Source organism: Geotrypetes seraphini, chromosome 8, assembly GCF_902459505.1.
Source record: "Geotrypetes seraphini chromosome 8, aGeoSer1.1, whole genome shotgun sequence".
Lineage (NCBI taxonomy): Eukaryota > Metazoa > Chordata > Amphibia > Gymnophiona > Dermophiidae > Geotrypetes > Geotrypetes seraphini.
This window is the reverse complement of record NC_047091.1, coordinates 146,331,852-146,359,572: the sequence shown is the minus strand read 5'-3', so window position 1 is coordinate 146,359,572 and position 27,721 is coordinate 146,331,852.

Sequence of the window (27,721 nt, the reverse complement as noted above, 5' to 3'; positions counted from 1 at the left end):
TAATGTAATGTAATAAGTCATAAGATGGTTCAGACTGAATTTAAAATGGAAAAGCACAATTGAAACTGCCTGATAATAAACCTTGCAAGATGTATCATCTTGCAAGGTTTATTATCAGGCAGTTTCAATTGTGCTTTTCCATTTTAAATTCAGTCTATCGAAAAGTTAAACAAGAAGCAATATTTAGTTCTATTTAAAGAACATCTACTTCTAATGGAGATTAGACTAAACACAATTGTCCCAGACCATAAATAAATTTAAACACGTGAAATTCCAGCTTAAATTCAATATGTGCATGAATTGGCAACCAGTGAAGAAATACCAGCACAGGTTACCCTGATTGCATGCAGGGATTTGTAATCTTGCTTTTCGTAAGGATTGCAATGGGGAACTCAGAACTACAAGTCCCTGCATGCAGTGGGGTAAACCTAGGACTAGATCAAACCTGTTGCGTGACTCTGGATCCAGTTGCAACCCTGTTATTGTATGATTTTTGTGGTGGGGAAGGTCCTGCCATTCTATTCAGCAATGAGTGGCTTTACACATCTTCAAAGAAGAATGTTTAATTTTAGACAATGTTTGCCATCAGCTTGTATAAATACACTTTAACCCTTTATTTGGCATTGTTGCTCAGAAGCATCATGAGTCTTCTGTGGCTCTTATGGGAGATCTGCCTCTCCAAATGCCTGTTACTTGGCACCGTTGCTCTCATTCAACATCAAGTTACGTAAAGCAGCCGTTTCACCATCTGCCAATTAAAGGGTTAATATGTATGTAAACGTGTAGCCCGTTCTGAGCTCTCCTGGGAGGACGGGATCTAAAACCAAATAAATAAAAATAATCTTTAAAAAAAAAAAAAAATCTTTAACAATGACGTGTAAGCTGTAAATCACTTTGGTAGTACGGTACCACAGAAAGTCAGTATATCAAGAAAAACAAAACAATATAACAATACAACTGATTTTTCCAGGCCCACCTGCTGAATTTGGCACTTTTCTTCTCGCCCTCCATCTCTTTCAAGTCTGAACTGCTTGGATTCACTGGGACAGATTGTATGCTTCTTCCCAGGTGAGATCAAAGGAACCTGCAGGAGGCTGCTCCTCTCTCCCTGGAAAACAAACTTTGCAACATCTGTTCCAGCGACCCAGCTGTGCGCAGTGTTGAAGCACTCCAGGCAGCTTTCCACTGTGATGTTTTCGACACTCCTAGCCGCATCTTGAGAACCTGCTAGAAGCGATCTGACTTCTGAAATCAGGTCCCGTCCATCTTCTCTCCTGCTTCTACAGCAGTGTAGCGCAAACTATGTGCTGCGAGACGCCAGCGAGGAGGAGAGGCACTGGCGCCAACTCACTGCTTACGGGATGTGCCTCTCGCGGTGAGAGGCATGTCCTGTAGGCAGTCAACCGGTGCCTCTCTTCCATGCCAGTGTGTATGTGTGTCGGGGGTGGGGGTGGCATAGTAATAGCAGGCTCGGGGCCCCGTCTGGAGGGCCTCCACATATGTACAGATGTCGATGTGATGATGTCATGCACAGGATTATCAGACGTCTGGATTTCCCCAGACATGTCATCCTTTTCAAAAGCTCATACAAGAGACTATATCCCACTAAATGCGAGAAATACAAGCAAAAATTATTTATTAATCCAGGAAAAGGCCTCAGAATTGGAGCCTACGCAAAGTCCTATCATGGACTAGACTGTCAGCGTAGTATTACCACTCCATGCTCCAATCATAGGCCAGAAAAACCTGGAACTTGTAGAATCTCTTAATTTATTAATCTTTTTAATTTTTTAATATTTTAATTTTTTAATTTTATAATATAGGTTTAAACCTTAAAGTCTATACTTAAAACTTAATTTTAAATTGTGGTTGATCTTAGAATTTTTCATAAATAGACCCTAAGGAAAGTAATCTACTGTTATAACCCTGCTGTGACTAAATATTGTTTAACATTGCTATACTCACAAAGGTAGAGAAGTTAAAGGTAACTAAATTACTTATCTTAAGCAGTTTTCATTATAGCTTGAAAGTCCTATAATGACTATGCAAGGGCTATGCCGCCGTGATGCCTGTACAATGGTTATGCCGCCGACGCGGCCAGCGTTTCGTGGGCAATAAGTACATCCACTGCTTTAGGGCTAATGGCCAAAAGACATCAAGGCATTGCGTTCTTTAAAACTGCCAAACTTTCTCTAGCAAAACTTTTCAAAAGGACATGGCCGGGGGTATGGACGGCTTTTCAAAACCCGGCACTTTGTCCGGGTTTTTAAAAGCTTCCAGTGAAAAATCACATCTGGAGGGGGGTCATCCGAGGCATCTAGGGGCGGGGCTGGGGTGGTTGTGGAATGGAGCGTGGTGCAGGCGGAATGGGCCGGAACTGGGCAGGCCTGGGGGTGTGGCCATGGGTCCAGATTTTCCTTTGGTAACTCTAGTCATGCATGCACGTGACATCATCGTGTCGACATCTGCACGTTTCCGGATGCCCTTCAGCCGTGGCCCCGAGTTTAGTATGCCGTAGCTTCAAAAAGCTTGCGGGAAACTGTTCTACAGAAAGAATGAATTCCAGGAATATATATGTACTCTATGCATATGCACTGTGTTTCAAAAGCAGCTATACCGAGCTTGTTTTCTGCACAAATGTCAAAATTTGACCAATTTCAATAAAATTTGAGATATATCATAAGAACATAAGAAATGCCTTCACCGGATCAGACCGAGGTCCATCCTGTCCGGCGATCCGCGCACGCGGCGGCCCATTTAGGTACTCCTTTTTGGAGACCGGGATTCCCCGTATCCCTCAATACAATTTGCCAGAAGGTGTGCATCCAACTTGCGCTTGAAACTCGGAACAGTAGTTTCTGCCACGACTTCCTCCGGGAGAGCATTCCACGCTCCAACCACTCGCTGTGTGAAACAGAACTTCCTAACATTTGTCCTAAACCTGCTGCCACTCAGTTTCAGGCTATGACCCCGTGTGCGTGTCACCTCCGAAAATGTTAGTAATGCTGTTTCCTGATCTATTTTATCGAATCCTTTAAAAATTTTAAAGGTCTCTATCAAATCCCCTCTCAGTCTTCTCTTTTCGAGGGTGAATAGTCCCAGTTTTCTGAGGCGTTCTTTGTAGCTCAAATTCTCCATACCTTTGACTAGTTTTGTGACTTGTCTCTGCACCTTCTCCAGCAGAGTTATATCCTTCTTAAGGTATGGAGACCAGTGTTGGACACAGTATTCCAAGTGAGGTCTGACCATTGCTCTGTAAAGTGGCATTATGACCTCTTCTGATCTACTCGTGATCCCCTTCTTAATCATGCCCAACATCCTGTTTGCTTTCTTCGCCGCTGCCGCGCATTGAGCCGAAGGCTTTAGGGTTCTGTCTATCAGTACCCCCAAATCCCTTTCTTGTTCTCATTTGGCTAATGTCACCCCCATCATCTTATACTCATGTTCTTTGTTTTTCTTTCCCAGATGCATCACCTTGAATTTGTCTATTTGCAATAAGCCCCTACCTCACCTAAATGACATCACTTTCCTACCTGGCTTTTCAACTGCTGCAGTGCTTTCTTCACTGTGAACTTATTGGGCACTGCTACTTCCTGACTGGTGATCAGTTGAACCCATTTCTCACAATTTCTCAAAAACATATTCTATGCTTACCCTGTTCCGCCTCTTTTTCGGAAACTTGTGCACCAGTCTGAGAATCGTAACCTTTCTCCAGACACTGATTTTTAATAACACTTGGATCTGGAAAGGCCCAGTTGGACCCAGACCCCCCCCCCCCCTTCCCATGTTTTCTTAGCCTCCTGTTACTTCAGCCACATCTGTTCTTAACATCATAATATATTTTTATGCCTTTACTAGAAGAAACATAGTAATCAGGCACTTTCTGATAGAGAAAACCAGGCCTTAGCTCAGTGGCGTACCAAGGGGGGGGGGGCGGGGGGGGGAGGTCCGCCCCGGGTACCAAGCCCTGAGGGGGTGCTCCCGGTCCGGTCCAGTTACCCCCCCCTGCGCCGGGTGTCGCGTCTGGAAACAGCCTGCAGCAAGATCGCGATGCCAGAGATCTTTGCCTGCTTCGACTGTTTCCTCCGCCACGGTCCTGCCCCTCCTCTGATGTCAGAGGAGGGGCGGGACCGCGGCGGAGGAAACAGCCGAAGCAGGCAAAGATCTCTGGCATCGCGCGATCTTGTTGCAGGCTGTTTCCCCAGGGCAGTAGCGTACCAAGGGGGGCGAGGGGGAGGTCCATCCCGGATGCCGCCTTAGGGGGGGGTGCACAGCTGGCCCGGTCCCTATCGCGCTCCTACCCTCCCAGCGAAAGCAGCATCGGCGCCATTATCGAAAAAGGTAATGGCGCCAGGCCTTGGAGCACCAAGGCAGACCGCTTCTCCCCCCTCCCAGCCGAAACCCCGCTGACCATCCTATCTCTCTCCCCCCCCCCCCAAGTGAACCTTTCTGACCCTCCCAGCGAAAGCAGCAAACCTCCCTCCAGTAGCGTCGGCTTTATCCTCCCTCTGCCGCATCACTGATGACGTCATCAGTAACGCGGCAGAGGGAGGAGAAAGCCGCGAAGGAGGTTTGCTGCTCTCGCTGGGAAGGTCGGAAAGGTTCACGGGGGGGGGGGAGATAGGAGGGTCAGCGGGGGTTCGGCTCGGAGGGGGGAGAAGCGGACTGCCTCGGTGCTCCATTACCTTCTTCGGGCAGCAGCAGCGTTTACAATTCGCTGCTGTTGCCGGCTTCAGGCCTTGTTCTCTGCCGGGTCCTGCCTACTTCCAGTTTTCATGAAGACAGGACCCGACAGAGAGGAAGGCCTGAAGCGGGCAACATCAGTGAATTGTGAATGCTGCTGCTGCCCGATGAAGTTCAGGACATCGGGGAAGGAGCAGGGAGAAATCGGCTGCTGGCTTGGGGGTGAGGGTAGGGAAAGAATCGTGGAAGTGGAGAAATCGGCACGATGGCTTTGTGCAGGCTAGGGGGAGAGAGAAAGAAAGGAAAAAATAAAGAGGGGGGGCCAGGGGGAGAGAGAAAGAAAGGCAGAAAGAAAGAGGGGGACCAAGGGGAGAGAAAGAAAGGCAGAAATAAAGAGGGGGACCAAGGGGAGAGAAAGAAAGGCAGAAATAAAGAGGGGGTCAAGGGGGAGAGAAAGAAAGGCAGAAAGAAAGAGGAGGGCCAGGGGGAGAGAGAAAGAAAGGCAGAAAGAAAGAGGGGGAGCAAGGGGAGAGAAAGAAAGGCAGAAATAAAGAGGGGGGTCAAGGGGGAGAGAAAGAAAGGCAGAAAGAAAGAGGGGGGCCAGGAGGAGAGAGAAAGAAAGGCAGAAATAAAGAGGGGAGCCAGGGGGAGAGAGAAAGAAGAAGGATCAGAAGAAGGACCAGAGACTCATGAAATCACCAGACAAAAAAGTAGGAAAAATGATTTTATTTTCAACTTAGTGATCAAAATGTGTCCGTTTTGAAAATTTATATCTGCTGTCTATATTTTGCACTATGGCCCCCTTTTACTAAACCGCAATAGAGTTTTTTAGCGCAGGGAGCCTATGAGCGTCGAGAGCAGCGTGGGGCATTCAGCGCAGCTCCCTATGCTAAAAACCGCTATCGCAGTTTAGTAAAAAGGGAGGGGGAATATTTGTCTATTTTTGTATAGTTGTTACTGAGGTGACATTGCATAAAGTCATCTGCCTTGACCTCTTTGAAAACCCGCGGAATATAAATGATAATTAACATTTTCTCTGCGTACAGCGTGCTTTGTGTTTTTAAAATTTTATTGTTGGTAGATCATTTTGACTTGGCCACAAAGGTAAGGGGGAGGGAGGGAGGGGAACTGCTGAAAGACATCTAATAATCCTTGCAGGCTTGACTGCAGGGAATTATTTTTGTAAAATCATGTTTTGTTATGTGACTGGCATTATCTAGACTTTAATTTCTATGAATGAATAGAATGAAAATGATATAAAATTACTTGCTTGTTTTTATGTGCGTGCGCTGAAGGAAAGTGGAGAGAGAGTGGGCTGAGGATGCTGAAGGGAAATGGGGAAGAGAGTGGGGAGAAGACGCTGATTTATAAATTGACAATTGTACAGAATATTGTTTCTTTTTATACTTTAATATAAACAATTCAAGGCTTGTGTGGATGGAATCAGGTGGTTTGCGGGGATGGGGACCGAGCTTACGGGGATTAGTCCAATAAAATTGTATTTTTTTATATCTCATTATTTGTTTTATTTTTATTTGTTAATTTATAAAGTGGTGATTGTTATGTATCAGTTTTTTCAAATTTACATCTACTGTCTTTATATTTTGCACTGTATTAGAGGACATGTGTTACTGTTTTTTGTGGTGTTGCATTGTATCCAGGGTCTGGTTTCTTGGAGGATCAGTTTAACTTTTGTCTACATATTTCTATTTTTAGTTTGTGATTATTCCATTTTGGGCGAGGGTGTATCTCTGTTCTGTGTGTATGAAAAAGACATAGTTTTCAGTTGGCATTGACTACAGGACCAATTGACTGTGCGGGATCTGGCTTGTTTAGTTTTACCATGTATGTGTTGGTGTTCTAGTGCTCACTGCAGTGTTTAAGATGCAGCCTTTTCCTAGGTACACTCTTGTGGTGCGATATGTAGATTGGTACTAAAAATCATATTTTTCATATAGATGGGGGGGGTGTCAAAAAATGATGGGCCCTGGGTGCCACATACCCTAAGTACGCCACTGCCTGCAACTACTCCATATGTACTTCTAATGTCATGACAATTTAGACATAATTTATGTTTTGTTATGTTTGGAATAATGGTTACATATATGAGGTTCAATAAAAGAAAATTTTCACTGCCTGTTTCTATTCTGATCATTTATTCCATTTCATGGTTATTGCAAAAAAAAAAAAAAAAAAAATTTTTACATGGGGGGGGGTGTCAAAAAATGATGGGCCCCGGGTGCCACATACCCTAGGTACGCCACTGCCTTAGCTCTTTATATTGGAAATACAATTGTGCAACTATTAACAACAGAATAACACCTCCCGAGCTACTGTGTAACATAAGAAACCAAATTATGATCCCATGACCCTGCCATATCAGCTAGGGCAGGGGTGTCCAATGTCGGTCCTCGAGGGCCGCAGTCCAGTCGGGTTTTCAGGATTTCCCCAATGAATATGCATGAGATCTATGTGCATGCACTGCTTTCAATGCATATTCATTAGAGAAATCCTGAAAACCCGACTGGACTGCGGCCCTCGAGGACCGACATTGGACACCCCTGAGCTAGGGCCTAGGGGGGCATGGACATCCATGCCCCCTTTTCATGTCACCTGACCCAAATAGTATCCGCTCCATGAACTTACTGTCAATTAGCTGCTCATCACCTGATGAGCCCAATACCAGGTAGCTTGGGATTACTGCTGCTGCGACTTCTCAAGTCCGTTTACCCCCATTAACCCACCTTGAAATCATGGGAAGGGAGGGAAAGCTGCCTCCAAGGAGAGGAAAAGGCGCTGAGTCACAGAGGTTATGACCTTTATACCTCCTCCCATAGGGTGAGGGCATTGCGCTGGGGTATTCGGCCAGGCAGGAGGGAGTAGGCATCCTTGCCATTTTTGTTGACTTGGGGGGGGGCGCAGTACCGGTTCATGGGGGGGTCATTGGGGAGAGCCATCAGTGTGGGGGGCCTTTTTCTTTTTTTAATGGGTCAACATCTGTGCCATAAAAAAAGCCCTAACAGCAGTGACAGGAAGCTGCTTCCGCTGTCATTACATTACATTACTGATTTCTATTCCGCCTCAACCTTGCAGTTCTGGGCGGATTACAAAAGAGACATCTGGACATTTCCAGGATGATTACAAAGAGACTTCTGGTCTTTTCCTGAAGAGTTACAAGAAGAAGAACATTTCCAGAGGAGTTACAAGAAGAATGGTGTAGTATAGTTTAGGGAATGGGATACGGCAAGGAGGATTGGGATATTCCAGTGGATATACAATTCGGGATATTGTACAGATAGGATATAGTGCAGTTTCAGTATACATGCAGTTAGGGAAGCAGTTGACAAGCTTGGGCTTTGAGGGGAAGGATAACTGGTGAAGAACGGGGGATGGGGGAGTCACACTGAGGGGAATCCAGGTTGGAGTTTTGACATCTGTATAAATTTTTTGAATAGATGGGTTTTGATTTCTTTGCGAAAAGATTTGAAATCGCTTGTTGTCGTCAGCAGGTTGGAGATTGCATGGTCCAATTTCGCTGCTTGCGTCGCTAGCAGACTGTCAAACATCTTCTTACGCTGGGTGCCTTTGAGTGGGGGGTAGGTAAATGGAGTCTTAGATCTTCTTTATCTAGTGGCGAGATTTTGGTTCAGGCGGTCGTTTAGGTAATTGGGGGCTGAGCCATTTATTGCTTTGAATAATAGACAGTATAATTTGAATTGGATTCGCGCTTGTATTGGTAACCAGTGTGAGTCTAGGTAGGCCGCGGTGACGTGGTCAGATTTTCTTAGCGAGTAGATCAGTCTGAGTGCACTGTTAGTGCTGTTAGCGCTCATTGAGCGATTGATCTGTTGGGTTTGCATGCACAATGATTTGCACCTCCGTGCACCGATCGCTGGTCCAAAATCGGCCGGAGAATGGGCCAACAGCGATCCAGTCGGATCACGTCCTTTATGTTTAAAGCAGAATGGCCGTATTTGCTAGGTGGTGGCAACATCATTGAAGTGACGTAGCCATGAGTGTAGGCTTATTGAAAATTTATTCAGGATGACGTATCCCAAATTTTATTGGTCAAGTTTTGACAGAGTTATGGTGAAAACAAGTTTTGTATAGTTTTATTTGTTTGAAACACAAACTGGCCAATATTCAGTACAATTTGGGCAGCCAGAAATGGCTTCTGGCCAGCCAAATAGCACATAGATAGCTATCCACTGTTATTTAGCGGGAGGTAGTTGGCTATCTCCCGCTGAATATCCCATTCCCCGGATAGGCCTATTAAGGCTAGCGACTAGATAGACCCACCTAAAAAGCAGTCAGACGATTCAGGGAGTACGGTTGGGAAGGGGAGAGATGGGGTTTTCTGCAGCTATTTGCTGTTGATACAGAATTACAGTGGCATTAGCAATCTTTGGATCTAAAGTGATGACTTTTGAGGTCATGTCCGGGGGTCTGGGCAGCTTTTCAAAATCCGGCACTTACCCCCCCTCTTCTACGAAACCGCGGCTCTCTGCACTAAAAACCACTAGTGTGGTTTCATAGAAGAGGGGGGTTTCCTTCGTGCAGGAAGGCATCCGCCCATGCACGGATATGACGCCATGTCATGCGCATGCATGCACGGTTGTCCTGCCCTATGAAAGAAGGCGGTGGGGGGTGGGGTGGGGGCAGGATTGGGGGTGGGGCCTGGGGGCATGACAGGGAAGAACCGGGGCAGGCCTGGGGGCAGGTCTAGGGGTCCGGATTATCCAGACGGAAAATCTGGTAACCCTAAGTTGGGGCCCTTACTTATGATGGTTGTATTGCTCTCTTGCCTTGTTAATAAAAAAGTTATTTTAAAAGAAAAACCCTACATATCATCACATTTAGGTGCCAGTTTATAGAATACCATGTACTGTATATACTTGAATATGAACCAAGATTTTGGGGCCACAAAATTGGCCCAGAAATGGGGGTCTCTGTTTATATTCGATCCACCACCTAACCACCGGGCAGGCTGTCCTCTTCCTGCTTCCGACTGAACTCAGCATCACTGTTCTGTATACAGGGGCACCCTCCCCCACCCCCCAACTGTTATCCACAACAAACACACACTCCCCTGAGCCGCTATCCATAATACAAGCCCCCACCCCAGAATCACTGATTTACTGGACGTCTTTCCCAAAACGTCCAAACACAAACTTAAAACGTATCGAAAATGCCCCTCGAAATGACTTATGCAAGATGACAAGGAGCAGCGATGGCATTTGAACAGGGTGTCCCTGAGTATCAACTTCATCCTCTAGAAGTGTCTTTGAAACAGTTTAAGAAAATGTTGAAAGCGCATTAATTTCAAAAGGCACAATGGAGACTTGAAAAGGAAAAGAAAGTAGGAAAAATGAAATCCTTTGTAGAGATTTCCAGTGATGACTGCTTGGGTGACTTACATAAGAACATAAGAATTGCCACTTCTGGGTCAGACCAGTGGTCCATCGTGCCCAGCAGTCCGCTCCCGCGGCAGCCCTTAGGTCAAAGACCAGTGCCTTAACTGAGTCTAGCCTTACCTGCGTACGTTCTGGTTCAGCAGGAACTTGTCTAACTTTGTCTTGAATCCCTGGAGGGTGTTTTCCCCTATAACAGCCTCCGGAAGAACGTTCCAGATTTCTACCACTCTCTGGGTGAAGAAGAACTTCCTTACGTTTGTACGGAATCTATCCCCTTTCAATTTTAGAGAGTGCCCTCTCGTTCTCCCTACCTTGGAGAGGGTGAACAATCTGTCTTTATCTACTAAGTCTATTCCCTTTAGTATTTTGAATGTTTCTATCATGTCCCCTCTCAGTCTCCTCTTTTCATGGGAGAAGAGGCCCAGTTTCTCTAATCTCTCACTGTACGGCAACTCCTCCAGCCCTTTAACCATTTTAGTCGCTCTTCTCTGGACCCTTTTGAGTAGTACCATGTCCTTCATCATGTATGGTGTATGTTTTATTTTGGGGGCGTTATGGGTGGGTCTTTTCCTTTAATTTATTGGAGTTTCTTTTGTAATCTTTTTTTATTTTTTGTTTTATTGTAATCCTCATCAATTTACTATGTATTGTAACTGTGCGGTATATCAAAGTCACCTATACCTGTACCTGCTGTCATGTAGATGAGCTAAAGGGTCCTTATTTGCCATCATTCTCTTTGCTTCTACATTAACCTTGGGTGAGTCAAAGCAAACTCTCTGTCTGAGCTTTTTCTGTACATCAGGGTCACTCCTCTAGCTCTGACCCCTGGGCATTCAGGACTCTTCATTTTGCAACCCAGAGGTAAACCACAAAAGAACATGGTAGGACAACCCCACGTCAGCCAAACCAGAACAAAGAAACAAGTGAGGACTGGGACTGTGCACGTCAGCCTTGGAAACAATAAGCTTTATTAATTGTTATCACAAACAAAAATTAGTATATGTATAAGTACATGAATGTAATGTCCTCTTTTTTTTTGGCCCGACATGGTCCATGTTTCGGCCTGCAGATGGAAGCCTGCCTCAGGGGTAGAGGAGTAAATCTACAAGGGTACATACAGAGAAAAGATCAAAACGAATACTTACAATATCTAAATTGAACATGATAGATAAATTCTTAAAATGTCTGAGATAAACAATAAGATAAATATTGATACATTTTAGTCAAACCTCAATAAACTTGAGTAAAATCAAATAAACATCAGTCAACCCAGAGGTAATAAATCTGCTGTCAGTTTGCCATCACAAACGTTAATGATGTCTAAAAGTGAAGCTGTTCAGAATCAGAAGCAAACCCATTCTTTGAAACGACTTGTAGTGGTTAAAAGACAACCTTTTTCTATTTCTTTGACCAATATCGGACAAAAAAGTAACTTCAGTTCAGTGACAAAAAAAAACCCAGCCTGAAGTGCTCCTGTTTTTTAATGGTCAAAGGCTGATTTTGACAAACCAACGTTAGGAGCCTGTCGGTGACCTCTCCGACTTGCTGCAGATTTAAATATTGCACTGCCACGCACGGCCCCTCCCCTGTGGATCCTCTGTGATCACTATCTGGCTATTCGAATCCTCTTTGGCGTTCACTGTTGTTTTTTTGGAAGGCTCGTGAGAAGAGGTCACCTCTGCCAGGTGCAGAAATGAAACTCTGGATCACTCAGCACTTTTCAGTGGATGGGTTTGTTTCTTTTGTGATTTTTTTTTTTCTTTTTTTCTACACCTGCAAAAAATTTCTGTGGGAGAACCATAAAATGTATTCGTTGCAGGCAGAGTCCAACATGGAATGCTAACTAGAAAAATACAGCTGTAGGAATTTTTGTTTAAAAATGAATTGCTAACCCTTGGAAATGTTTGTTTTTCCTATCAGAAATCCTTAGGGGCTTCCTGTTCTCTCTGAAGTAGTCTGGTTACCATGAAAGTAGTAAATAAAAATAAAATTAAAAAAAGAATATAAGGCAATCCGCTTGTTTACTGGACTAAATTGATACATTTTATTTATTTATTTAAAAATGTATATACCACATAATAACTATGCAATTTACAAAATTACATGCATACAAAACACAAGAAGACATTAACTAACGGTATCATTATTAAAATCTTCTTTTAAATCCATCCTACAAGAGAATAATTCTATAAGCTGCCTAGAGAATGGAAACAAAACAAAATTTAGTGGTGCTTAATCTAATCTAATCTAATCTAAACCTTAAATTTATATACCGCATCATGGAAGTTGGAGCCAGGGCTGGACAGTCTTCTGCAGTATAAGCCCGATTATGGCTAGACACATCCACATGGAGAGGACTTCGACGGAAGGAAAGGAAGGGAAAACAAAGATGAAAATGTCATAATGCCCTTGTATTGCTCTATGGTACGGCTGCACCTCAAATACCGTGTGCAGTTCTGGTCACCGTATCTCAAAAAAGAAATAGCGGAAATAGAAAAGGTACAGAGAAGGGCGGCCAAAAATGATAAAAGGGATGGGATGACTTCCCTATTAGGAAAAGCTAAAGTGACTAGGGATCTTCAGCTTGGAGAAGAGACGGCTCAAGGGTGATATGATAGAGGTCTATAAAATAATGAGTGGTGTGGAAAGGGTAGATATGAATCGCTTGTTTATTCTTTCCAAAAATACTAGGACTAGGGGACATGCGATGAAGCTACTAAGTAGTAGATTTAAAACAAACTGGAGAAAATATTTCTTCACACAACATGTAATCAAACTCTGAAATTTGTTGCCGGAGAATGTGGTGAAATCAGTTAGCTTAGCGGGGTTTTAAAAAGGTTTGGATCATTTCCTAAATGAGAAGTTCATAGGCCATTATTGAGATGGCTTGGGGAAATCCACTGCTTATTCCTAGGATATGCAGTATAAAATCTATTTTGGGGATTTAGCTAGGTACGAGACCAGGTTTGGCCACTGTTGGATACTGGATGCTGGGCTTGATGGACCTTTGGTCTGTCCCAGTATGGCAATTCTTATGTTCTTATGTTAACTCCAGCAGTTGGGGAGTATGTCTAGTGTCGTGCAGAGTACTTTAACTGTGCCATGAAAATGGCAAAGAAAGATCAAGAATATACGATATGTTATATTAGAACACATGCTAGGAGTTTATCTCATACTGAAAATCAACTATCAAACAATCGGTTATTGTTATAACCCCCTTTTTCTTTTGAGGAGTTTATCTTATTGCACAGACTGGATGGACCACACAGGTCTTTATCTACCATCATCTACTATGTTAGGTTCATGCATAAACAGCAGTATTTTAGCCATCTGTGCATGCAAATTATCTCTTATAGCATACCGTCTAGAGCAGTGTATCTCAAACGTTTTAGCTCTGGCACCCTAAACAGAGCAAATGTTATTTGTGGCACATTATAATTGAAATGATAAACTTGCAAAACCAACAAAAAAATTAAATTTGAAAGTTATTTATTTAAAGTTCTTTAAGCTATGTATGGGTAATTGTAACCATGGTGAAATGCTTCCTTCAACTGCAAACCATCAAACGGTGTTCCTACTCCCACTTCATACTGAGCCACTGGAATTGACTGCCCCCACAGATCAGATCCCTTGAAGGACTCCTCAACTTTAGGAAAGCAATAAAAATATACCTCTTCACCTAACTCCCTTGACCGATGGATTACAAAGAAATATATATTGGTACTAGATTCCGGTACGTAAGGAAAACTTGTATTGAAAAACTAAGGCAAATCTAAGGCAAAAACTAAGGCAAATCCAACCTGTAAACTGTCTTTGTGTCAAGTTAGAATAAAACTTAGAAACATAGAAAGATGACGGCAGAAAAGGGCTATAGCCCATCAAGTCTGCCCACTCTACTGACCTACCCCTTTAAGTCTGTGCCCTAATGACCCAATTCCTTAACTCGACCCTCGTAGGGATCCTACATAGGTGTCCCATTTATTCTTAAAGTCAGACATGCTGGTGGCCTCGACCACCTGCACTGGAAGCTTGTTCCAGTGATCTACCACTCTTTCCGTGAAGAAATACTGCCTGGTGTCGCCATGAAATTTCCCGCCTCTTGAGTTTGAGCGGATGCCCTCTTGTGGGCGAGGGTCCTTTGAGAAAGAAAATATAATCTTCCACCTCGACACGTCCTGTGATGTACTTAAATGTCTCAATCATGTCCCCCCCCTCTTGTACTGTAAAACTCGCTCTATAAGGATAACTATCGCAAATTGTAACCTGTAAACTGCAGACTATGGGCTCCTTTTACAAAGGTGCGCTAGCGTTTTCAGCGCATGCTACACAAAAAACTACCGCCTGCTCAAGAGGAGGTGGTAGCAGCTAGCGAGCACAGCATTTTAGCGTGTGCTATTCCGCGTGTTAAGGCCTTAACGCACCTTTGTAATAGCCCTATTTATATTGGTATTAGATCCCTACTATGTGTCAAATTAGGATAAATCCAGTGCAAATCGTACCCTGTTAACTGTATATTATGTATGTTTAACCTCTAACCCGTTCTGTGCTCTTTGTGGACAGGATAGAAAATGAATTAAATAAATAAACAAAAGTAGATAGACTAGAATTGCTAATCAATACAATGAATGTGCTTGCTTTCGAGTGCAAATTAACTCAAATGCAGCTCGATAGTCAACAAAAAAATGCCCATTTCAATATCCACCATCTGCAGTCGTTCTCTTTTTTTTTCTTCTTCTTAACAAAATAGAGTAGATCTTTATGTCTTAACGTGAATAAGTTCAAAAACACCCAATATGGCTTAGCTCGCACTCCAGCAGTCCCTTCTTGCCAACAAAACTAGTCAGTCAATAGCTGTACTCCAAGCGGTCCCAAAAATTTTGAAGCAATCATTAAAGATCCACTCTCGCTGAAATCTCGACAAGAGGCTCTGGCCAAAGGCCTTGTTTCGCACTTGCTGCGTCAGGAGAAAAGGTCACACTGCTTCATATTATTGTAGGCCGCTACCAAGGGCAATATATTCAGAATATGATGGGTGAGTACAACTGGGGGCCGATTCGTGACTTTCAGTATAATCACAAATCTTAAAAAAACTACTCACTTCTGTGGTTATCTTTGTATAACTTCAATATAAGCACATGTTAATTGTGATTCATATGTTCCTTTTTATGACTTTATAAGGATGAAAAGATGAAAATTTAGTATTTTCATGTTTTAAATAGGTAAACTGCACAATTTGACTATCCTGATCGCAAAAGCAAAGTTATAAGGAAATGTAATGTAATGTAATGTAATTTATTTCTTATATACCGCTACATCCGTTAGGTTCTAAGCGGTTTGAAGAAAATATACATTAAGATTATAAATGAGAAGTAAGAAGGTACTTAAAAAATTCCCTTGCTGTCCCGAAGGCTCACAATCTAACTAAAGTACCTGGAAATTAATAAAGAAGAGAAAATAAAGATGGTTGAAAAAAGAAAAATTCTATGTGAATTTATAGGATGGAAATTAAACTGACAGTGAAGAACTGTATGAAAAATACATATGGAATTCAGTTAGAGAGGGTAGGTTACAATCTATTTATGGTATTTGTTTAATTGGAAGGTGTTAAGGTGGGTAATTTGGGGGAAGGTTATCTGAAGGTAGGTGAATCTTCTGGAGGTAAAAGAGGAGGGGTTAAGATATTTGGATGAATTTTTTGAAAAGCAGGGTTTTTATTTCTTTTCTGAATGTTTTGAAGTTGTCTGATATTGTCATAAGATTGGAGATGGAATGGTTGATTTTTGCTGCTTGTGTTGCTAGAAGGTTGTCAAACATTTTCTTGCGTTGTGTGCCTTTGAGTGAGGGGAAGGCGAAAGGGTTCGAGGTTCTTCTGTGTCTTGAGGTGGAGATTTGGTTTAAGAGGTTATTTAGATAGGAGGGGGAAGAGCCGTGTAATGCTTTGAATATCAGGCAGTAGAATTTGAATTGGATTCGTGCTTGTATGGGTAGCCAGTGAGAGTCTAAGAAGGCAGTTGTTATGTGATCATATTTTTTGAGTGAGTAGATCAATCTGAGGGCGGTGTTTTGTATGGTCTGGAGTTGTTTTATCATAGTGGCTGGACAAGGAAGATATAGGGAGTTGCAATAATCCAGCAAACCTAAGACTAGGGATTGGACGATTAGTCTAAATTGTGCTTGGTCAAAGAATTTTCTGATTTTACGGAGATTTCTCATGGTTAGAAAAGCTTTCTGGGTTGTTTTGTTGATCTGGGGCTGCATTGTGCAACATCTGTCTATCGTAACTCCTAGGAGTTTTAGTTCGGGTTGTATTGGGTATTTGGTATTTTTGATTTTCAGTTCAGTGATGGTAGGAGTTTGGGCTTTTTCGAGCAAAAGAAATTTTGTTTTTTCAGAATTTAGTTTTAGTTTGTGATCCATCATCCATTTTTCTACTGTGTCTAAGGTTGTTTCTAGCTTTGTTGTGGTGGTGGTCTCTGATGGGTCGAATGGGAGGATTATGGTGATGTCATCAGCATAGCTGAAAGATGTGACATCTAGGGTATCTAAAGTGGCTCCTAGGGAGGAGATAAAGAGGTTGAAGAGCGTAGGTGAGAGAGGTGATCCTTGTGGAACTCCGCAGGGATTTGTCCATGGTTCTGATTTGATATCATTGTATTTTACCCTGTAGGTTCTAGATTTGAGGAACCCCTGAAACCATTTGTAGACCTTGCCTGAGATTCCTATGGCGTCGAGAATTTGTAGTAATAAGGTGTGGTCAACTAGGTCAAATGCTGCGGAGAGGTCTAATTGTATTAATATCATTTTTTTTCCTTTACTGATGTGTTGTCGGGCTGTATCTAGTAATGTGACAAGTAGTGTTTCTGTACTATGGTTAGTTCGGAATTCTGATTGTGAGGGGTGGAGTAGGTTATGTTTTTCCAGATATTCAGTGAGGTATTGTGCCACTAAGCCTTCTATTATTTTAACGTACAATGGTATTGAAGCGATAGGTCTGTAGTTGGAGGGGCTATCTATTGGGCCTTTGTGATCCTTTATGATTGGAGTGATTAAGATCTCTCCTAGGTCCTGTGGGAATTGGCCTTCTGTCAATGTGGTTTGAATCCATAGCATGAAGTTGGTTTTGAATGTGGTGGAGGCATTTGATAATATGTAGGTGGGGCAATTATTTAGGTCACTGGAAGCATGGCTGTATTTATTGTAGAGTCGGTTCATATCCGACCAGACTAGAATTGGGAAATCGGACCAGCTTCTGTCTGCTACGATGGCTTTGCTAGTTGATGGGTTTGTTGTTATCTTTTCTAGATGGGTGTGTGTGTTGATGAATGTAGATCTGATATTGGTGATCTTGTTTTTGAAATGGTCTGCTAGGTGGATGGCTGTTGGTGGGTGGATACCTTGGGTGGAGAGGTAAGGTTTGGTATCTGTGAGGTTCTTTAATAGATTAAATAGCTTTTTTGTGTCTGGGATTTTTTTGCCTATCATATTGGAGTAGTAGGCTTTTCGTTTTTCCTTGAGTTTGGTTTTGTATTGATTAATTTGGTATCTCCATGCAGTTTTAGTGTGTTCTAAACTCTTGTTTTTTTTCCAGACTCTTTCTAGTTGTCTGCAGAGCTTTTTAGATTGAAGAAGTTCGGCGTCGAACCATTTATCAGAAGGTCTGCATATTTTGAATTTTAGTTTTTCTGGGGCTAGCTCATTTAGAATGGTTTCGCTTATGGATCTCCATTGGGATATAAATTCGTTGGGAGCTATGTTGGTGGTGGTGTGGTCTGCTTTATCCCAGAATATGGAGGGTTCGATTTTTTGGCGTGTTTTGAAGGAGGTTTTTATTGGAGGTTGTTTGTTAATGTTTTGAGGCCAGTTGATGTCAAAGGTGTATTTATAGTGATCTGACCAAAGGGAGGGGTGCCATGCCCCATTAGAGATATTGATTTTGGGTTTGTGAAGATGTTGGGTCATATAAGCAGCAAGATCTAATTGGTGTCCTTTTTCGTGTGTGGATTGGGGATTGAGGATCTGGTAGTTTAGTGCATTGAGGTATGAGAGTAAATTTATTACTTGTTTTGAGGTGTGATCTTCTAGATGGAGGTTTATGTCTCCTAGGAGAAGGTTATGAGGTGATGTTAGGGAGTTCTGGTAAATAAATTCTTCAAGCGCTTGTTTGTTGTCATTCCATTTTCTTGGTGTTGAGTAACAGAGGATGCATGTTAGAGTTTCTATGAGAGAATCATCGGATAGTTGACAGGCTAGGAGATCTAGGTGGGGAGTGGAGTGTTTGTCTAGGGTCTTTATATTGATGTTGTTTTTGAGTATGATGGCTAGGCCTCCACCACGTGTTTTTTTTCTGCAGATTAATTCAATTTTATAACCCATTGGGCAGAGTTCTGTGATGGAGGGATCGGATTCTGAGGTTAACCAGGTTTTGGATAGGAATAAGCAGCTTAGTTGTTTTTTAATTCTCCAGTCCTTAATAAGGTCTGCTTTTGTGCTTATTGATCTGATGTTCATATATGCACAGGATAATGTAGTGTTAAGTGTTTGGGGAGTGGGTGAGCAGTTTAGGTGGAGGAGATTTTCTTTGGTTAGTTAGATATTTTCTATACTTTTTAGACATGAGCAATTAGGAACTTACACTTACCACTCGGGAACAAAAATCGTGTTACATACCCGAGTTCTGCTCCTCTTTCAGGCACAAAACTTCTTCATCCCCTGAATAGCCTACTCTCTGCACCAGACACACCCCTTCAAGCAAAAATTTTAAAATATTTTTTAGCGCCCAAGTAGTGCATGCCGATATAGAACTTATCATAAGATGCCTGCGTGTGTACCCAATTTGTGAATGTTAAGCCAGGTTAAGTTGCCTTAACTGCATGCTAACACTTACCGCAGCTTAGTAAAAAGACCCCTCAGTGACCAAGTCTGATGTGCTTGAAAAAATGCCTTCTTGATTTTAATAAAAGCATATATGTATTTTTACCTAAACTCACATGAGGTACCTCTGAGCCAGTAATATCTGCCTTTCAAAGACACCTAGAACTGCTAATGAAAAAAATTACCATAGGCAAAACTCTTAAGTGCTTACCAAAATGTGTGTTTCTACTGGGTTACAAACCAGAAATATTTTGACCAGAGAAGAAAACCTGCTGACAACAAACCGTATATAAACTCCCTTGGAGTAAATGAATGTAGCCTCCCATTTCACCCTTCATTCTCTGTTTGTAAGGAAGGGAGTGACCTCTTTTGTTCAGAAGACATAAATGTGTTCACATCAGGCTGTCCATTCAGGAAATCTTCTGTTCAGATTCATGAAAGCTCTTTCTTCTTCAGCTCAGCAAGAGTCGCTCCGTAAGCAAACCCAGTTCCTTTACTGGCATTCAAAGGATCATTTTGGAAGGCTCTTCGAATGTCTCTTAAAGCATTCAAGCCTCCTGTTTAATTTTTTTTTTCTCCTGAAGACGACAATAGAAGGTTCCAAATGCCTTTTACTGGAGCAAATGGTACACTTCGCCCCATTTCACTTTGTAAAAAATAACAAGAAGAACACTATACTTCTTTGTGGACAGGGCATTTTTAAGTATGCCAAAAATAAAGAGGAACTTGCAATCATCTTTGACTGTCTTGGTCTAGATCTCTTCTATATCAGATTTCAATCTACTACTGTTAATTATTTCTATAGCGCTGTCAGATATACGCATGCGCGGATACCCTCCTGCCCAACGGCGATTTGTTGGAAGCTTTTCAAACCCAAAGTGCCGGGTTTTGAAAAGCCATCCGGACCCCCGGACATGTCCTCAAAAGGAGGACATGTCTGGGGAAATCCAGACGCCTGGTAACCCTGTGCCTTACTATTTTGCCATGTCATGTCATACTAGATTAGCCATGCTTTGTAATACTGTTTGTCAAGCTATGCTCACCTGTTTTGACTCGGACGTGATTTCACAGAGGAGACAACATGTGTTCTTTATGTATTTCTAATATTCACTAATACTACACCCCATTGATTTGACAACACTTCAAAGTATTAGAGGACTGCTTAATAAGTTCCCTAGAACTGTTAAGATTCCTGATGCAGGCAGTGTAGGTCGAAACACGTACGTGTCAAGTCTCTATTGGAACAAATACTTTAGAGCTCAGAGGTTGCCTTCGCTGTTTTGTACTTCTTCTGTGTTTGTCACTTCACTGCCGTTCCATGCCTACCATGCTGTTTTGTCATGCTACGCTTGCCTTACTATTTTGCCATGTCATGTCATGTTCTGTAATACTATGCTCACCATGCCATGCTTTGTCATGTTATGTCGTACCATGCTTTGTCATCTATGTTTTACCATCTTTGTCAATGTTTTTCATAATATGTTTGCAATCATAAGAACATAAGAGATGCCACTGTTGGGTCAGACCAGTGGTCCATCGCACCCAGCAGTCCGCTCACGCGGCGGCCCTTTTGCTCAAAGACCAGTGCCTTAACTGAGACTAGCCTTACTAGTGTACGACCTTGTTCAGTAGGAACTTGTCCAACCTTGTCTTGAATCCCTGGCGATTGTTTTCCTCCGGGAGAGCGTTCCAGCTTTCTACCACTCTCTGGGTGAAGAAGAACTTCCTTACATTTGTACGGAATCTATTCCCTTTCAACTTTAAAGAGTTCCCTCTTGTTCTCCCTACCTTGAAGAGGGTGAACAACCTGTCCTTATCTACTAAGTCTATTCCCTTCAGTATCTTGAATGTTTCGATCATGTCCCCTCTCAATTTCCTCTTTTCAAGGGAGAAGAGGCCCAGTTTCTCTAATCTGTCACCGTACGGCAGCTCCTCCAACCCCTTAACCATCTTAGTTGCTCTTCTCTGGACCCTTTCGAGTATTAATATGTCCTTCTTCATGTACGGCGACCAGTGCTGGACGCAGTACTCCAGGTGAGGGCGCACCATGGCCCGGTACAGCGGCATGATAACCTTCTCTGACCTGTTCGTATAAATATGTTTTATTATGTATGTAAACGTGTAACACGTTCTGCGCTCTTCTGGGACGATGGGATATCAGACCACGTAAATAAATAAATAACTAGGGGAGGCAATGGACCCCTGGCCTGAAGAGCGCTGCGATGACAGAATTATTATTTTATTATGGTTCTCTTTCCTGACAGATTTAGGGCTCCTTTTACGAAGCCGCGGTAGCGGCTTTAACGCGCGTGACTATTCATCACGTGCTAACCCCCACGCTGGCCTAAAAACTACCACCTGCTCAAGAGGAGGCGGTAGCGGCTAGCGCGGCGGGCAGTTTAGCATGCGGTGTTACACGCGTTAAACCGCTACCGCGCCTTCGTAAAAGGAGCCCTTAATGTTCTTTTCTTTTAACTGCATTATGTTTATTTTAATTTTACTGTGAATTGTGCAGATGTTTCTTTGATATGCGGCACATCAAGCATAATTAACTTGGAATTTTTAGTGTCGTCTCTTTCTTGCTTGGCTTTGTTTCCCATGTATTTCATGGCTCTCTTCTTTGCAGCCAGCTTCACTCACGTTCCGCGTCTCTATGGGAAAGTCCAATAAATGTCTTTCTCAGAAACTAGCACCCGGCACTCAGAGAAGGGAAGCCAATTAAACAGGCAGTCCACTCCTACGTTTGGATTCAGCTTATCATGATTGGATTGACTCGAGGCACCAGTTTAGGAGTGAACATTTTCAGCTGGGGCTGAATAAATTGGCCTTTTTTTTTTTCCCCCCCAAAGACTTACGGCGCTTTACCAAACCAGGAGTCAGTCAGCCTGAACCAGGGGAGTAAAAGTGTCAATTAAGTTCAAGCTGGTGCCATTCTCTTTCTGTGCATTTTCAGTGCCGATGACCTTAACGTATCTTGTTTCAGAGGTTTATCTAACAGCTTGACGTGGTTGGTCTAGACAACATTTCTTGTATCAGGCTTCAGCAGCGCTCACACTATGATTCAGTGCTGTGTGGATGGGGAGTATACAAGACCTCTTGTCAGTATACAGCAGGGGTGCCCACACTTTTTGGGCTTGCGAGCTACTTTTTAAATGACCAAGTCAAAATGATCTACCAACAATAAAATTTAAAAAAAACACAAAGCACACTTTACGCATAGAAAATGTTAATTATCATTCCTATTCCAGGGTTTTTCAAAGAGGTCAAAGCAGATGACTCTATGCACTATCACCTCAGTAACAACCATACAAAAATAGACAAATATACCCCCCTCCCTTTTTACTAAACCACGATAGCAGTTTTTAGCGCAGGGAGCTGCGCTGAATGCCCAGCGCTGCTCTCGACACTCATAGGCTCCCTGCGCTAAAAACCTCTATTGCGGTTTAGTAAAAGGGGACCTTAGTGTAAAATATAGACAGCAGATATAAATTCAGACACATTTTGATCACTAAATTTAAAATAAAATCATTTTCCCTACCTTGTCTGGTGATTTCATGAGTCTCTGGTTGCACTTTCTTCTTCTGACTGTGCATACAATCTTTCTTCCCTTCTTTTAGCCTATATGCTTCCTCTCCTCCAGATCTCATTCCTTCCCCCAACTTTTCCTTCCTCTTCCCTGCCCTTTCTTTCTCTCTGCCTCCCTTTCATTTTTTTCTGTTTCTCTTCTTTCCTTCTGTCTCCCTGCCTGCCCTTTTACTTTCTTTCTCCCTGCCCTCCCCCAAGCCACTGCCACTGCCATTACCATCGGGAACCAGGACCCAAACGCCACCAATAACAGGCCCCAAGCTCTCCCTGCTTCGGCCAACCAGCATTCCTCTCCCCGACGTCAATTCTGCCGTCGGGAAGAGGAAGGCTGATCAGCCCAAGATCGTGATCAACCTATTGGGGGAAATGCTGCCGGGTCCTGCCTTCGCGGAAACAGAAAGTAGGCAGGACCCGGCAGGAAGAAGAACAAATGCTTCACTAACCTGTCTCCCGCATTAGCCCGTAGCGAATGCTTGCTTCAGGGCTCTCAACATGTGCGTGCCGGCTTCCCTTCTCCCCCCCCGGACATAACTTCCGGTTTCGGAGGGAAGAGAAGAGAAGCCGGTACGCACACGTTAGAGCCCGGAGCATAAGTTGCTACGGGCTGAAATCTCCAAGCCGGTTTTTTGGGGTTTTTTAAAATGTTCAGCAGCAGCAGATGACAGCTGGGCGGACCGCCCAGCTAAAAGGCCCTAGGGAGAACACTGGAGAGGAAGGCTGATCGGCCCGTAGATCAGGACGGCAACACGAGTCTATCACAGAGTCCGGGATGGGCTCCGCGATTGACTCGCGTTGCCTTCCTGAGCTACTGGTCGATCGCGATCGACGCGTTGGGCACCCCTGGTATACAGTAACTCCTGAATTAAGGCATGTAGAGCTTCTAATGCCACACTTAATGCTCTGTTCACAAGTAACATTTCAGTCTAGCCCAGCGGTTCTCAACCAAGTTCTTGGGATACACCAAGCCAGCCTGGGTTTCATGATATCCACAACGAATACACATGTGATAAATTTGCATGTACTGGAATACCAGAGAGCATACTAATGGTTAGCGCAGTCAGTGGCTTAGCGAAGGTAGGAGGTGCCTGGGATGGTAGCGCCCCCCCCCCCCAATGCCCTCCTCTCTGCTCCCCCATGTCCCCCAGTCCTTCCCTGCCCCCTACGCACCCTCCCTTCCCTCCGTACCTCTTTAAATCTTCGCCAGCACGAGAAGCTGCTCCATCCTGCTGGTCACGCCATTGTCGGCTTTCCCTCTGATGTCACTTCCTGGCCCCAAGACCCGGAAGTGATTTCAGAGGGTAGCCAGGCTGGGGCGAGCAGCAGGTCAGAGAAGTTGTTCATGCTGCTGAAGATTTAAAGAGATACAGGGGTAGGGAAAGGAGGGCATGAGCATGGCGAGGGAGGGGCGGAGAGATACCGGTGCCCTCACCAAGGCGCCACTGAGTACAGTGGTCTGAGAGCCAGAGGAGCTGGGTTTAATTCCCCCTGCAGCTTTTTGTGAATCTGGGCTGAAGTGGGATTATCTGATTTTCCTTCAGGGAAAATCCGGACCCTTAGCCATGCCCCCAGGCCCACCCAGTTCAGTCTCTTTCCCACCCTGTTCTGCCCCCCCCCCCCAGCTCTGCCCCCAGATGGCATCTGCGCATGCACGGACACAATGCAATGACATCACCGCACTGCGTCCATGCATGCACAGATGCCCCTTCCTGACATGATTATGTCAGAAGCTTTTCAAAACCTGGACAAAGTGCCGGGTTTTGTAAAGCCGTCCGGACCCCCGGACATGTCCTCAAAAGGAGGACATGACTGGGGAAATCCGGCCATCTGGTAACCCAAGGCTAAAGTCACTAAACCCTCTGTTGCCCCAAATAAAAAAATAAATGCCTGTGTATACTATGTAAACTGCTTTGATTGTAACCACAGAAATCTCATCCTCCCTCTCATTTTATGCAAATCTATCTTATTCATTATGGGTGTCCTGAAAAGCTCACAGGATTGGGTTGAGAACTGCTGGTCTAGTCAGATAAAGCGCTCTTTTAAGACAGGTGTATTCTAGGTTACATTAACATCTTTTCTGCAAAGCCAAGCATGGAAGCTTTGTCAGTTCAAAAACCACATAATATCAGTAGCACACCGAGGGTGGGGCGGTGAGGGCAGTTCACCCTGGAGTTGGGGAGTGCTGGAGCAGTGGCGGGGCTGTGGTCCACCGACGCACAGCTGCTGGCTCTGCCTTTCCCCCTCCCCCACCCCGCCTCCTCTGACATCAACTTCCTGGTCCGGGGTGGGGGATTGGCAGAGCTGATGGCCACACATATGTGGACCATGGCCCTGGGACCTCCACACACTCTCCCATTGCCTGAAGGAGGGGGTGTTCTGGCCAGACGAGGGGGGGTGCTCTGTATCAGGTTCCCACCTCTCTCCTGAGAATTTCTCAACAGCGCAGAGTTTTCTTTGTATCAATTCATTTGGACTTTTTCTTAATCCATCAGCTTTTATCATAGGACCAGGAGGGACCCCTGAGGAAGACTGTATTGTCAAAACACGGACCGTGTTGGGTCCGGAGTTCCCAGTGTATCGGGCCCTTGGTATTTTTATGTGGATTTCCAAGTATTACTTTTAAATGAAGCCTGCATCTTGAACATCAACTCTCCACAGAGTCTTTTGTCTGCCGGATTTTTATTTGTGGAGCAACTAGGGTCAATTTTTTGGCTTGCGCCCAGGTTCCCACCCTGCCAGATATGCCACTGGGTAATATCCTTTTTCTGCTTAATAAAAATGCTGTTAGTTCTTTCTCAAAGTTTTGTAAGACTATTGCCTTAAGATTCTATTTTTCAAATCTTGTCAAAGCTTTTACACCTTTGAGTTACCTTTGAGGCACCTGCCTAAACGACATCACCATCCTCCTTCCTTTTGATCAACCAACACCCTCCATGACAGACACACCACATAGAACACTAGAAACAGTGGCTACATGGATGAAAGAACACAAACTAAAACTGAACCGAGACAAAATAAAATTTATACTTCTTGAAAAAAACAAACAAACCCCCAACCATAACAAACTTAATAATAAACTCAATCACATACCCATTCAACCCACCCTAAGACTTCTGGGAATGATGATAGGCAGAGGCTGTACCACGCAACCACAAATCAACAAAACAATACAGAAATCATTTGTGGTCATGCGAAACTTAAGGCAAATCTGAAAATTCTTTGACAGAAAACAATTCCAGCCCCTAGTCCTAGGACTTCTAGACTACTGCAAAATCCTCTACCTCCCCTACCCCGCAGTCATGATAAAACAATTACAAACAGTACATAACACAGCCCTGAGACTAATCTATTCGCTGAAGAAATACGACCATATCACCGCCGCATACCTCAACTCACACTGGCTCCCAATACAAGCAAGAATACTATTCATATTTTACTGTCTACTATTTAAAGCCATAAATGGAGATAGCCCAGCTTATATGAACAACCGCCTTATCCGAACAACAACAACCAGGCAAAGGAGAACCGAGCCACCATTCATGCACCCCCCAATCAGAGGCGTCAAATGCAAAAAAAATGTACGATGGCCTGCTGGCCTCGCAGGCAGCGAAACTAGAACGCCAACTATCCAATCTACTGACCACGACACCAGACTACAAAACCTTCAGAAAAGAAATAAAAACCCTGCTATTCAAGAAATCTATCAAAATAAATTAACACCGCAGGAAGCACCGAAGTAACCCGTTCAACTCTGTATCTCTTCTGGAAATGTCCAGATAACCTCTTATGTAATCCGCCTTGAACCGCAAGGTAATGGTGGAATAAAAGTCACTAATGTAATGTAATGAGTCTCATAACTGGTATACTAGATAGAAAGTCAAGTGCATAAGTCTCTCTGGATCGCCAAATGATTTCTCAAGCTTCCAAGCACAGTAAAAACAACCTGCTTTCTTCTCAGTGTTCTTAATTCATCCCTTGGCTAGTGCAGTAGTTTGAGACAGCTGGCACAAAACATTATCATGTGACTGAGCTGAGGGCAGATGCAACAACTTTGTGGCACCATTCCCGGGCTAAAATGCTTTTGGCAAAATTAACTTTCATTGTCAGGCAAGAATCGGAGTTTAGTTCTTTCTTGTATGTGTATAATTGAAAATATTCTACTGCCCTCTTTCCCCACCCACCAAAAAGCCTCCAACGACCACAAGATTTTAAGAGATCCCATTTTTCTCTGAAAAGAAACAGGGGTAGAAATAGTTCTAGAAAGGGGCTGAAACATAACTATATTCTGCAATGCAGATTTTAAGGCCCAGCCACAGATAATAAATTCGCTCTCCAGGAATTAAATTACTCCAGTGTAATAACAAACCATGTGTCCTTCCATTGCTGAGTTTTCAACAGATTTGGAGTCCTTTTACTAAGCTTAAGTAAGGGCTAGCGTTCACTTACCGCAGCTTAAAATGATTTACCATGGGACAAGCTCAGGCATCCTGCGCTAAGTTCCTAATCTGTGCATGGTAATCATGAAAATTTTTTTTTTAGTTTTTTGTCACAGCAGAGTAGGCATTTCTGCACTGGCCAACTAGCACAGCTGCATTATCATTTGCTACCTGATTAGTGAAGGATTACTGCTTGAGTTTTTATCATCTACAAAATAAGGGTCCGATTCTCTTTAGGGAAAGGGATTCATAATTGAATAATAATTGATAAAATTATTAAATTTTTATATGATGTCTAAAATTATAGTAAGGATTATATAAGATATGTTGTATGTACAATATGTTATGGAGATATCAAGTGTATACTTAAAGTAACTGTTTGAATCTTTATGACACACTTGTTGTTATATGAAGAAAAAATCAATAAAAAATGTTAAAAAAAAAGGATGCCAATCTCGGTGGATGCCTAAGAGGCGGCCACCGATCACATGTCAATCTTAGGCGTCCTAAAGAAAATCGCATCTACATCGCTGAACAGATGCCTTAAATGTAGGCTAGCATGTAGGTTTAGTAGAAGAGGAGGTAAATCTTTTAAAATTATGTTAAAAATGTTTGCTTTTTTTTAAAGAAGCATTCAGACAAGATTTGATCCAATCTGAAATTACTCAGGTCTTCTAAATGATTTTTGGATCTTCAGGCAGCAGTTCTGTGAAATCTTAATATGATATTATTGTT